General features: G+C 37.9%; 1 non-coding gene across 1 annotated transcript; it reads right to left on the reverse strand.

The window, feature by feature from the left end:
- Positions 1–12,047: 12,047 nt before the first annotated feature.
- On the reverse strand, positions 12,048–12,154 carry LOC136204356 (small nucleolar RNA R71). Its single transcript, XR_010675199.1, has one exon. It is a non-coding gene; the product is annotated as a small nucleolar RNA R71 (small nucleolar RNA).
- Between the last annotated feature and the right edge of the window lie 1,536 nt (positions 12,155–13,690).

The raw sequence follows: 13,690 nt of genomic DNA on the forward strand, positions 1-13,690 counted from the left end.
GCAACTGGGAGGTAGAAATGATAAATAACAATTTCAATGTCAGAGATCGTAAACTCATATTGTCAATTCCAATAAGAAATCATGGAACTACCGACTCGTGGTTCTGGCAGTTCACTCCGTCTAAAGAGTATTCAGTCCGTAGCGGATACTGGTCTGCGGTCGAAGCTGAAGCAGAAGAACAGCAGATCACCCCTATTTTGAATTGGCACCACCATCTAGCAAAAGCTGTGAGGTCTAGGCCTGACCGTGGTGAGTGGGCATGTCCACCACCATCTCTTATCGATGTTTTGCATTCTGATTTAATTTAATAATATTCTTTATTCTTTCAAAAAAAAATATATAGAATATTTTAAATTCTTTTTTTATTAACTATTTTGGTGAATTTTTTAAATTTTTTCGACCTATCAAAATTTTATCATTTGACTCTTAATTTATTATTTGGTTGCGTTTGGCCCGTGATCTATCACAGAAGGTGAAATTTCATCCAATTTATATGGAAACTCAACATATATGTTATCGTATGATATTTTGACATTTAAACTTAATAATTTTAGTTTAGGTTTTTTTTAATCTAATTAATTATTTTCACATAAGAAAATCTATGTGGAAATTAAATTTTAAGACTATGACATATTAAGTCCATGTGTCAGAATATCACAACATATTAAGGGAATACCAGTTTTATCAAATATCCATCCAAATGAGTGAAATTTCACCAATTGTGATAGTTTAAGTATCAAATATGACCGATTAATAGATCAGAAGCCAAATAATAAAATTTTAAATAAATTAAGAAGTAAATAACAATTTAAGGCTTTTATATATATATGGAGAAAATGAATAACAAATTTTTTATATTAATGTTATATTTATTTACAACTTGAAATGATGAGAAGTGTGGGGAAGCTTTTGAGTCAATCTTATGTTGAAACAATAGATGAAGTCCAAAACAGAGAATTATTAGTTGGCAAGCAATGAGATTCACCATCAAATATGTGCTGTCATATGGAGTTTTGCCATTTTGTCATGCCATATGCATAAATTATTCAATTATTTTATATAAAAAAAATCAGTTATATTTACTATATGATATAAAAATAGGGATGTAAACGGAGCGGGCAGAATAAAGATTACATTTCCATCCCTGTTTCTCGATTTATTAGGGATTTTTTGTTTCCGAATTCTAAACACGGTGATGAGGCATTTAGTCGATCGAAGTTGTGGAAAGAGGTAGTGGGAGAAACCGAGCCAAGACCACACACAAGGAGAAAAGAAGATCATTCGTATGAAAAATAGAGCACACACTGCCGTGTGGAAAACCCACACGTCGTGTAGATCTAAAGAAAAACTTCTGCTTCTTATTTTTTAATTCACACGTTATATGACTTTCCCACATGACGTGTGGACTTTAAAAATATTACTAATTAGTTTCAGCACAAAGCCCGCACATCGTGTGGACTTTTAAAAAATCTCATACATTAACTAATTTATAAGCTTAGCACCTCTTACACTTATCTCATTTTACTCATTAATCTTGTCCTTTTAATTATTTATGTAATTTGTTTTTTTAGGTTTTAAAGATTATATTAATTCATCTCTTTCTTTTGACGGAGAAATAAGAAATTAAAGAGAGATGGAGAAGATGGTATATTTGATTGTTATTTTTTATTTTGGGGTTTGTTTGTGATAATTAGATAATAAGGGAGTTAATTTATAAAATAAATAAATATAAGGACTAAATTAACTCTTTTCTCTTTGACTTTTAACACCCTTAGTCAATTTGGTATGTGTTTGGTAACGGAATGAAGGTACCATTTTGTAAACTTTTAAACCACATGCCGTGCATCGGTTTAAAACCGAACCGAACCGAATTTACCAAATACCGAAATATCTAAAAATCTTATACCGAACTAAACCGACGTAAGAACATAAACCGAACCGAACCGATTTTTTCGGCGGTTCGGTTTTTCCCGAATTAACCGAATTAATATAAAACTTTACAAATAATCTAAAAATCACAAAGCTTTAATTCATATACTAAGTAAGAGCATAAATCAATGGTTATATTAAATGTTTTTTAAGGTAAATACTCCCTCTGTTTCATTTTAATTGTCTTTTAAGGTTTCTACACAAATATTAAGAAACCTATTAATTAGCCTAAAAAGTAGTTAAACATTACCTTATTAACCTCTTGCAATTAATGCTTAAATTTTACTGCAAAATTTTTTTCCTCTTATTATATGAGGACAAAGTCGGAAAAAACACATTTAATGCTCCTTGAAAAGTGTAAAACGTCAAATAATTTGAAACAAAAAATTTTCCTCAAAACGACAATTATTATGAAACGGATGGAGTAGGTGTTAGATTAGAATTTAATGATTATATTAAATTCAAAGTTAAAGTAAATAGATGTTAAATTAGAATTTAATGGTTGTATTAAATGTTTTTTTTTTTTTGTAGAATCATAAATTAAAAATTAGCAGGTTGTGTTATCATTAGATAGGTGTTGTGTATTGGGGATAAACATTTAGTGGATGTGTGCACTTCCCCCCCGCCTAGTGATATCCAAAACTGGAGGTTAGCCGATGTGGTGGACTCTGAAGGGGACTGAGTTTGGCCTAAATTTGATTCTTTCTTTAGCCTTGAGACTCTCCTTAGAATTAGAGGAGTGAAGGTGAGTAATCAAGAGGAAGACATGGATAAGCATTGCTGGGCGCTGACTAACAATGGAGTCTATTCTTGCAAATCTGCCTTTGAAGCTTTTTCCCTTAACAGGACTGATAATCCCCCGGATATTTGGAAGACCATTTGGTCCCTTAAAATCCCCTACCGCATGAGGAGCTTCCTGTGGCTGGGCGTTAAAGACAGATTACTTACTAACTCAGATAGATATAGAAGGCATTTGGCGACCTCTGGAGCTTGCGGTAGATGTAGAGGCCATGTTGAATCGTTGTGCCACGCTCTTAGGGATTGCCCTAAGAGTGAAGAGGTTTGGAAGAAAATTCTCCCTCATCATACTTTCTCTTCCTTCATGTCCCATTCTGTGAACGACTGGTTCTCAGATGGAATTAGGGGAAAGTTATTGTCTTATATGGAGCATGGGGACATTTTCTTTGCCATTATCTATCATCAAGTGTGGAAATGGAGGAACGAGGAGATTTTTGATAATAAAGCTGTGCTTTTGCCTAACTTAGCTGAGTTCTTCTTGAAGAAACTCTCCTCTATTATTGATAGTTTCAAAGGTGAGTCCCTTGCCAGATCTTTCCCGAGTAGTGATGTCCACCTCGTGAGCTGGAGCAGGCCGAGAGAGGGGGTTGTGAAGCTGAATACTGATGGTTCCTGCCTCAGTAATGGTAAGATTGCTGCCGGAGGTGTTCTTAGGGATGCGGGAGGCGTCTGGCTTTCTAGGCTTACCCAGAATTTGGGTTTGGGTTCTTCCTTCTCTGCGGAGCTCTGGGGCATTCTCTCTGGGATCCAGCTGGCGATTAGGCTGGGTGTTAAGAGGCTTTCTGTGGAGTCAGATAACTTGGAGGCCATCAATATGATTTTGGGTAGTCATGCCATGGGTCTTCATAGCCGCAACCTTATTAAAGCTACTAAGAGCCTTAGCCCCTCATTTGATATCCTTGAGTTCAACCACATTTTCCGGGAGCAGAACCGTGTTGCAGATCACTTGGCGGCGGCAGACCATGAGGGGGTGTTAGGTGTTTCTACCCTTACCGTTCCCCCTATCGCTCTTTCTCCTCTTCTTTTAGAGGATAGGATTGGGGTTAGCTTTCCTAGGCTAATCCCGGTGTAGTTGCCTTTTTTGCTTTCCTTTCCTTTCCTTTTCTACCAAAAAAAAAAGATAGGTGTTGTGTATAAATTTAGAAAGGACTAGAATTTTTTTCCAACCATACATGTATAAAACGACATAGTAGCAACTTATTTCGGTTTTTATTAGAAACCGAACCGAAAACTGATATTCACCAAAATAACACACCGAATCCGAACCGTGTAATAATAAAACCGAACCGAAAAACCGAACAGTGTCAGTTCAGTTCGGTTCGGTTTTGCGATTTCAAACCGCACAATGCACAACCCTACATGGGTGTTGTTCGAAAACAGGTGTAACCACAAGATTTATTTTTGTACTTTTCTCTAATAATATTAACACTTTGATTTAAAGGATAATTTTAACTTTTTAATTGTAAGGGAGAAAAAACTTAAAATTGGATAATAACTTTTTTAGCCTTTTATATGATAAATTTTTTTGTTTTAGTGTTTACTATAAAATTAAAAATGTCCAACATAAAAACTACTGACATTTAATTTTCTAAAAGTTCAATGCTAATTTTTTTAAATTAAAACATCAAATCTCTAAAATTAGATAATAATACTAACATTTTGATTTAATGGATAATTTTGAGTTTTTAATTAAGGGAGAAAAAAAATTAAAATTGGATAAAAACTTTAGAAGGGTTAAGAAATATTTCCCACCAAGGGCTGTTTTTAACACATAATTAAAAATAGTTCTAAAAATAAATTTTTTATATATAAATATATTAAATAATTTAAAAATATTTATGTTTATATATATATATATATATATATTTATAGTAAATATTCATTAAAATTTCCATTCTAAAGATTACATATTAGCTTTTTATTTTTATAAATCAATATAAATTGTGATTAAATATAACTAGCGGAGTTTTGCTGGAGGTCAGACTGCCTCCCATGACCCCTTCGAAGGCCCTTTTGTCAAGGAAACGCTGGATCTTCAACTCCAAGAGCTCTTCGCTTCCCGCGACCGATGCGAGCTCGGCGCCCGCCGCTCTACTCACTAGTATCGCTTCCGGGGCTGCTGGTTAAACCTCTAAAGGTGTGATTGCTCCACTGGGTCCTCCCGCAGCCGGCCTCGCTTGTCGAGACTCCACAACATCCTTGAGGTATTGCCAGATCTTGGTGTTTTCGTCCTGCAGGCTTTTCTATTGCTTGATGATCTTCATTTGGGCCGCGGTTTGCACCGCCTGTGCAGTCTGAAAACCCCGAATTGTGCTGAGGAGCTGTGACGTGTTGTATGCTTCTTCATTCGCCGGATCCACCTCTTCCAATAATAGGGCCAAGTTCCTAGGGGAGACCGGGATCATTGGGGCGGATCGGAGCTCGTTTGTTACAGAGCTCGCTGCTCTGGTCGCAGACTCCTTCTTAGGTGTAGTTTAAGTTGGGCTTTGCATCATTCCGATGTTCCGAAGTCACTTGTACTCCACGATCAGCGCACCAAACAATTAGGTATCAGAATGTACAATAACTGATATCGGGTTCGTTCATCTTCGGAGGAGTTTTCGAGGTGTTGGGCTTCCGAGCTACGTCTCTGTGGGGTGATCGGTCCCTGTATTCACTTTGACGGTCAAGACAGTTAGTGGTTCTAAGCGAGGTGCTTGATCAAAGAGTCGAAGTACAGGGGTTAAAATGCATACCATTGTAAGAGGTGTGGGAAGGTATTTATAGGCCTAACGGATGGGCTTGGGCATCTTAATCAGCCCGATGGGCCTCCTGCTTCGATCTGGTGGGCTTGATGGGCCGAGACTCATATTCCTAATCAATGTTCATTGCCCACTACGATTTCAACTTCATAGCAAATAACACAAAAAGTGGATTAGACCTTGCCATTATCTTATTCGTCTCGTGTTATTTTTGGGTTCGTGTTAATAGAATGAGCACAGTTGTTTTGAACTTTCATTTTTCGTGTCTCAATCTTCTTTGAAATTATTACATTTTTTTATTAGGTTTCTGATATTTCATTTTTGAGTTCATTAAGTCATTCATTTTTTATTTCTTTTGTAACATTAAGCCCTTCTTGTACATTGTCTCCCTTGGTATCCTCATTCCTGAAGCAATTTGGGCTAACTCATCAGCTTCCCAGTTTTCACTTCGAGGTGTATGAATAAGGTCAACATCGTCAAATTCATCGAGCAGTTGCACGACGAAGGCAAATTATGGCGCTAGAGACATGCTTGCACACTTGTACTCTCCTGTCAGGTGTCGGATTACCAGTTGCGAATCTCCAAACACCTTGATTTCCTTCGCGCCTAAATCAATTAGGATCTGGAGCCCGATAATCAAAGCTTCGTACTCCGCTTGGTTGTTGGTGCACTCGAAGTCCAAATTGACCGATAGAATTGTTTTAGCACCGGACAGGGAAGTGATCACCACTCTTGCTGCGCTAGAACTCTCCGTACTTGAACCGTCGAACTTCAAAGTCCAAGGTTCCTTTTGAGCTAGATAGATCGGTAGCTCTTGTTCTTATGGATATTGGAAGCTAGTTGGATGATCTGCCACGAACTCGGCAATAGCCTTCCCTTTCACCGATGACTGCGACAAATAGACTAAGGAAAACTCCGTCAAAGCCAACAACCACTTCCCAATTCTTCCAGATATAATGGGCTGATTCAACATGTATTTCAACAAATCTGTACTAGAAATTACATACACTCTCGACCTAAGCAAGTAATGTCGTAATTTTGTACATGCAAAATACAATAAGAGACACGTTTTTTCAATCGGAGTGTAACGTGTCTCAGCAGGCAGCAAGGAACGTCTGAGATAATAAATAGCTTGTTCGTGCTTGCTATCATTATCCTGATCCAATAGATAGCCAATCGACTCCTCGACTGCTGCAATGTACAGTTTGAGTGGTGTTTGCTCCTTTGGGGGAGCCAACACTGGCGGACTGCACAAGTATCTCTTGATTTCCTCGAATGCAGCTTGGTGTTTGTCTTTCCATTTGAATTTTTCTTCGTCTTTGAGTCTCAAGAGCTCAGAAAACACCTTCGATTTCCCTGCCAAGTTTGAGATGAATCTTCTGAGAAAATTCACTTGGCCCAAGAACCGCTGCAACTCTTTCTTATTCTTTGGCGGTTGAGCCTTCTTGAATCGCCTTGGTCTTGTTTTCGTCAATCTCTACGCCTCGTTGGTGCACTAGATAACCAAGGAAATTCCCCGCCTTTACTCCGAAAGCACACTTCAGAGGGTTCAGTTTAAGGTTGTACTTTCTCATGCGTTCGAAACCTTTTCTGAGGTGCTCGACGTGCTTAGACTCTTTTTTAGATTTGATGACGATATCATCTACATAGACCTCCATTGATACCCCGAGTAGGTCATGGAAAATCGCATTCATTGCCCTTTGATAAGTAACTCCGACATTTTTTAGTCCGAAAGGCATAACGACCCATTTGAATGTTCTGATTGACCCCGGGCACCAGAATGCCGTCTTCGAGATATCATCCTCAGTTATCTTAATCCGATTATACCCTGCAAAACAATCAGCACATGAAATAATTACATTTTTAGATACATCGTCTACCAGCATGTCTGCGATGGGCATGACATAGATGTCCTTCGATGTTGCTTGGTTGAGATCACGGAAATCTACACAGACTCGTATCTTCCCGTTCTTCTTGACTACTGGGACCACGTTAGAGAGCCACACTGCATATTTAGCCGGTTGAATGAAACCTCCTTTGAGCAGCTTTTCAATTTCTGCCTTGACTTTTGCCTCGACTTCCTTGCTCATTCTCCTAGAAGCTTGTTTGAATGGCTTAAAATCTGGCCTGATAGGCAGCTTGTGCTCGACTATGTTTCGACCAAGTCCGGGCATCTCATCATAGTTCCATGCAAAATAGTCTTTGTACTCATGGAGCAGCTTGATGATGCCTTCTTTTAGAATGGGTTGCAACAGACTACTAACATACGAGGTTCTTCCTCCGTACCCAGATTCACTTCCTCAAGGGGGTCAACGGCCATTGTGCCCTCGTCTTCTAACTTCGGATTAGCCTTTTCTAGGTCCTCCATTTGGATTTCCTTTTCTGGTGACCATGCCACTGATTCTAGTTCCTCTGGCACTTCTATATCTGCAACCTCCATGTATTCCTCATCATGCAATTTTTCGATCGTTTGATGTGCATTCAATTTTGCCATAGCGGCTGATGCTACCGCTCTTTATTCTGATCAGGACCCAATTATTGGACTTCCTCAATGATGGGTATGGTGCTTGTCTGCCTTTGGCGAGGCACGACAGCAGTTGACTCGAACATATGATTGATTTGTTCGACATGTGCCTTCTTTTGCTTAGGTCTCGCCTTGATTGGACCAATATTGGGCTCGTACAACCTAGATTCTGCCATGTTGGGTCGGGCATCGAATGGCTGGTTGTTAGCCCAGATTACTTCCACATCGTCTCCTTTCCAGAACAACATCAGTTGGTGTAGAGATGACGGGATACAAGCATTCGAGTGAATCTAATCTCTTCCCAGCAAAGCTTGATAGCTGGCTGATGAATTCACCATGAAGAAGGCAGTGGCTGAAGTTTTTGAACCGATGGTCAGCTCCACTGATAGAACTCCGTATGTCCTGGAAACCTCTTCAGTAAAGGCTAACACTGTGACCTTAGAAGTCATGATGTCTTCTTCTGATTTTCCCAATGCTAACACCATTTTCAGTGGTATTATGTTGACAGCAGATCCGTTGTCAATCAGCACTCTAGATACTTGTTTTCCATCTATGTGAGCTTTCACATATAACAGTCTGATATGGCGCATCATTTTAGGAGTAGGTTTATCGAAATAAACTCTCTTCGCACGATCCTCGACCGAAGTCTTAATTGTAACTCCACTTGATTCGTCTGCGCATTCATGTACCCTCTTCTTAGGACTCTGATAGGGGTATTTTACCCCTATCTTTTAGCGTGATTTACGGGTTAATTTTAGAAGAAATAAATAAGTTTAATTGCAAAAATAGAGTGTTTTAATAAAATAACGAAATAAAAATAAATTCCGCACTTTCGGTTAATTTTCCTTGTTTTTGATTAATTTAGAAAATAAAACGTCAAGCTAACTCGGCTCTCGAGAATTGTATTTCAGGTACAAGCAAGAAGTAGAAATCCACCCGTACACGCAAGGCGCATCATTCCTCACGCGAGGCGTGAAACATTGATCAGAAATAATTGACTTATCCACAGGCACCACGTGGGATCTAGTCATCAATACGCGAGGCGTGTACCACCATACGCATGGCGTGGAACATGTGTCAGAAATGATTAACCTAATCCTAAAAGTCAGACTGCACGGTCTCCCTGAGTCAACTATACATACGCGGGACGTACCACCTTACACACGGGGCGTGTAAGGAAGTTCTTCAATATAAAAAGCTCAGAGACTCTTTTACGCGGGGCGTGCTTCAGCTACGCACGGCGTAAAAGGCCTAATTCAAGCAATAAAAACTCAGAAACTCAAACACGCGAGGCGCATCCCAGACTACGCGGGGCGTGTTTGAGACAACAAGATCTGGAATTGGTCCACATGTAGGAGATTTCTGACGGAATGGGCAAACACGCGGGGCGTTCCACACCCTACGCGAGGCGTATTATAGGATTTCTGCACAAAATCATGTTCCTCCATGCTTGCACCTTGTGGAATTACATTTTCACCCCTAGCTTGATGTGTATAAATAAGAGTGACTAGCACTCATTTTAGAGGATACATACCATAGACACCTTGTAACATATACCATCTTAAGATTAAATTCTTGTCATTTGTAGTTTAGATTTTGTTTTTAGGCTTTATATAGCCAAACTCTTCCACCTTGAGAGCTTGTTCATCGATTCCGGCATTCCATCAAAGTTCCGCTCCATCTTCATGCACCAAGCTCGAAAGCTCCACCATCCAAGTCCTAAGAGACGGCTTTGAGTCCGGTTAGCTAGTTCCGAGGGTGGATTCTTCCCTTTACACTTGCTAATTAGCTTGCTGTTAAGCCCAAAATATACCTAAAATATCATTAACATTTACATCATTTTTATTACAAATTCGTGTTATTTATATCTGTTTAGATTACTTTTACTCTCGAATATCTTTCTTTCTTGCAAGGTACCTAAATATTTGGTAAAATCCAAATAGGAACGAAAAAAGATCTAAAACAGAAGAAAAACCCTACAAAAGGAGTCAAAGACGACGTAAATCAAAAGCACCAAGTCGAGGACACGAACGAAAGCAAAGAAACGGAAAACTCACCAAGCCGTGACCGCGAATCCACCACCCGCGACCGCGACACGCGTGGTTTAGCCATTTCTCCCCTTCGTCCAACGTTCAACTTAATGCTACGTCATTCACGGCCGAGGATTCCTATCCTCGGTAAGTGCAGAAAATTTACCAAATGCATTTTACACATGTTGAAATCCAAGAAACGCATTCGTTCAAGTGGATAAAGACGTCCTTTCACAACGGACACGACTCTTAACCAACGGATACATCACTTCAAACACAACCCTTCAACATCTATAAATAAAGAGTTGATGTTGAGAAAAAATGCAATGAAATGTTATAATATAGATATAGAATCAGAGCGTAGAACTTATGTCTAAGTTCTAAGTGAAACATTTCGAGAGTTAGAAATTAGATTCTGTACAAAACAAGATGAGGTACACATATTGTTTATAGTTTAATTACAACTCAGTAGCGTTTAGACATTGTTCCAGTTTTAGTTTGCATCATGGTAGTGGCCGACCGAATCCCTATTACGAAGTTACAGCGAGAAGATTGAGTAGAGTGTTCGCCCCTGAGCCTGACAACCTCTTAGGAAACCCAAGGAAAGGAACCGATCAAGCCGTTCACTTGCACGCCCTCGAAGAACTCGATGCTCCTTGTTCTCTGTAAACTTGTATCAATTTATATTTCATCTAATAAAGTCCGTTCTATTCGACAAATCATTATGCAGCACTTATGGTAACCAATCCAATATAAGTGAGGCTGGTGTTTTCATTAATACGCAGTTGAATTCAAAATCATTACAAGGAAACTTTGTTGAACACTTAGGCAAATTATCATCTCGAAAGAGTTTTAATTTGAGTAAGGGCAACTATCCCGAAAGGGTTTTGTCGCGTTCAAAGCCAATTAATTAGAAGTTCCGTCATTTATTTCATCATCATAATTGATACAAAGTTTAAGTTGTTTTCTTTGCTTAATGCAAATGAATAAATTCATTCGTTTTTCTAAAAAGTTCTAAATGTTCCTGTTTTGTAAAATTCACCCTTAAAATCAGAAGATCTTTCTAACAATCGATATATTCTAAATATAAAATCTTATTCCAGCATTTTCAAGTATTCAAAGTCCACAAACTCAATTAAACAATTTCCTAAATTCAATTAGACAAATTTCACTTTTCATTTACATTCAATAGTAAATCTAACAAGTTCGAAATTAACAGATTCAAAAATAAGTTTTTCGTTAAAAAACGTATCCCTGTGGGATCGATATTTTTATTACTACAAGCGAAACCGTGCACTTGCGGAAATCGCTCAACAAGTTTTTGGCGCCGTTGCCGGGGATACGCCAAAATTTTTGATAAAATTTTTATTTTTCGTATTTTATTTTCGAATCTAGGTTTACACATTATTTTTATACAATTTTTATATTTTATTTATTTTTAGTTATATAACATATTTGTTTTCAATTTTGTTTTGAAGGTAGTTTGGCTCGTGTAACAATTTCAAGTTCATGCGCAGTTCGCGGAGTTCGGGCACACCACCAGACCCTCTTGATCCAGAAATTGAAAGAACACTTAAGAAAAACAAGAAAAACAACAAAAACAAAGACAAAACACCCTTAAAAACCAAAGTAGTCCAGCCAGAAAATATGGCCGATCCACCGACACTTATGGATTATGCTAGGCCAGGAATGGCCGGTGTAACTAATAGTGTAGTTAGACCCCGTATAAACGCAAATCAATTTGAAATTAAGCCTACTTTGCTTAATATGTTGCAAAACAACGTAACGTTTTATGGACTACCAAACGAAAACCCTAATGCACATTTGACAAATTTCTTAGAAATTTGTGATACTTTTAAAATTACTGATGTAACAGCCGAAGCAATCAAACTTCGCCTCTTTCCTTTCACTTTAAAGGATAAGGCAAAAATTTGGTTAACTTCTATGCCTGCTGCAACATTTGAAACTTGGGACCAATTAGCCCAAGCGTTTTTATCAAAATATTTTCCTTTAGCAAAAACCGCAAGAGTCATCAAAGAGTTGACATCTTTTACCTAGAATAATAATGAAACTCTTTATGAAGCTTGGGAACGTTTTAAAGAACTTCAACGTTTATGCCCACACCACCAACTGCCAGATGCACTTTTAATGCAGACATTCTATAATGGATTAAATCCTACGACTAGAGGTTCATTAGATGCTATGTCTGGAGGGTTATTTATGAAGAAGACGTCCGCCCAAGCAAGAGAACTTTTGGAGGAAATGGCAATCAACAGCAGTATGTGGCCCGCAGAGCGTGGACATATACCAACGGCGAAACCATCATCCTCAGGTACATCATCGGTTAACGGTATAATGAATCATGATCCAGTAGCAATGTTACAAGCCCAATTTTCTGCCTTATCGCACAAAATTGATAAATTTATGGCACCATGCGATCCTAATGATCCAATTCAGAGAGACATTGATTACGAAGGTATGAATGAGTTAGAACAGGTAAACTTTGTCCAAGGACAAAACCAAACTACTAATCCTTATTCTAATACTTATAATCCTGGATGGAGAAATCATCCTAACTTTAATTGGAAAGATGGTAATAATAATAATAATGCAAATGCTAATCAATATCGTATAAATAATTATCAAAATCAAACAAGAGATACGATTAGCACTTTATCTTCAAAACTCGACAAATTTATAGATGCTATGAATGGAAAGGTAAGTAATCAAGACGATGGTTTTAAAGGGATCGAAAGTAAATTCGATCAGCTTATCAAAAACCAATCATCTAGCATCCATAATTTAGAAGTTCAAATTGGACATCTTGCTAAATCAATTCCATCCCGCAAAGAGGGAAGTCTTCCCAGCCAAACGGAAGAAAATCCGAAAGAGCATGTTAAGGCTATCACTCTTCATTCAGGGAAAAACTACTTAGGTCCGGAAATGCCCGGAAATTCAACTTTACCTGGAAATGATTTACCAAAATCCAAAGAAGATACTTTAAAACAAAAAGATACAAAAATTGACTCTAATCCGAAACCTTTTGTACCAAAACCACCTTTTCCACACAGGGTCCGAAATAAGGACCATGATAAACAACTTTTATCATTTTTAGACAAACTTAAAAATTTGCATATAAATTTAACATTCATGGATGCAATTACGCAAATTCCTAACTATGGAAAATTCTTGAAAGATTTAATTTCAAAAAAGATTAGTTGGGAAGGAATTTCATCCATTTCTCTTTCTGAAGATTGTAGTTCGATAGTATCAAGCAAATTACCTGCTAAACTCAAAGATCCCGGATGCTTTACCATTCCGTGTACATTGGGAAATATGAAATTCCCAAGTTGTCTTTGCGATTTAGGAGCTAGTATAAACTTGATGCCATTGTCTATTTTTGAAAAATTAGGTTTAGAAGAAGACATCAAACGTACCAATATGGTTTTGCAATTAGCGGATCAATCCACTAAAAGACCATATGGTATAATTGAAGACGTTTTAGTAAAAGTTGACAAATTTATTTTTCCTACTGATTTTGTTATCTTAGATTTTGCTTATGATGTTAATTGTCCGCTAATCTTTGGTAGACCATTCATGAACACGGGACGTGCTCTAGTTGATGTGTCGGAAGGAAAAGTAGTTTTACGAATAGGTGACGATAAGAT

This window comes from Euphorbia lathyris, chromosome 8, assembly GCF_963576675.1.
Source record: "Euphorbia lathyris chromosome 8, ddEupLath1.1, whole genome shotgun sequence".
NCBI classification, from domain to species: domain Eukaryota; kingdom Viridiplantae; phylum Streptophyta; class Magnoliopsida; order Malpighiales; family Euphorbiaceae; genus Euphorbia; species Euphorbia lathyris.